Here is a 749-nt window from a genome sequence, read left to right as displayed (position 1 = left end):
CCAGCAGGTCGAGGCTGCAATGGCCGGGAGCGGCCACTGCACTCCAGTCTGGGCGACAGAATGAGACTCCAACTCAAAAAATAAAAAAATTAAAATTTTACTCATAAGAAAAATAAAAATATTTATCTTTGGCCAGGTGTGGTGGCTCTAGCCTGTAATACCAGCACTTTGGGAGGCCAAGGTGAGACGATTGCCTGAATCCATGGGTTCGAGAACAGCCTGGGCAATTTGGCGAGACCTCATCTCTACAATAAATCAAAAAATTAACTGGGTGTGGTAGTGTGTGCCTGTAGTTCTGGCTACTTGGAAGGCTGAGGCAGAAGGATCACCTGAGCTCAGGAGGTCGACACTAGGATGGCCGTGAGCATGCCATTGTACTCCAGCCTGGGCAACAGAGTGAGACTCCAACTAAAAAAAAAAAATCCATATCTTTGTGCATAATTTATTTGTACATGATTAAAAGTTTTCCTTAGAATAAGATAATAGGCTGGATGCAGTAGCTCAAGCCCATAATCCCAGCACTTTGGGAGGCTGAGGTGAGTGGATTGCCTGAGCCCACAGGTTCAAGACCAGCCTGGGCAATTAGTGAGACTTAATCTCTACAATAAATCAAAAAATTAGCCGGGTGTGGTGGCATGAGCCTGTAGTTCCAGCTACTTGGAAGGCTGAGGCAGAAGGATCATCTGAGTCCAGCACGTCAAGGCTTCAGTGGCCGTGAGTGTGCCATTGTCCTCCAGCCTGGGGGACAG

At 47.3% G+C, this 749-nt stretch overlaps 1 protein-coding gene across 2 annotated transcripts in view; it reads left to right on the top strand.

The window, feature by feature from the left end:
• Positions 1-749, top strand: part of NUP210L (nucleoporin 210 like) — a 125,762-nt gene that overhangs the window by 74,872 nt on the left and 50,141 nt on the right. The window lies entirely within an intron of this gene.

This window comes from Carlito syrichta, unplaced genomic scaffold (assembly GCF_000164805.1).
Source record: "Carlito syrichta isolate Samal-C Ts95f unplaced genomic scaffold, Tarsius_syrichta-2.0.1 Scaffold304639, whole genome shotgun sequence".
NCBI classification, from domain to species: Eukaryota; Metazoa; Chordata; class Mammalia; order Primates; family Tarsiidae; genus Carlito; species Carlito syrichta.
The sequence above is the reverse complement of the archived record's forward strand: the minus strand, read 5'-3'. Positions and strand labels throughout refer to the sequence as shown.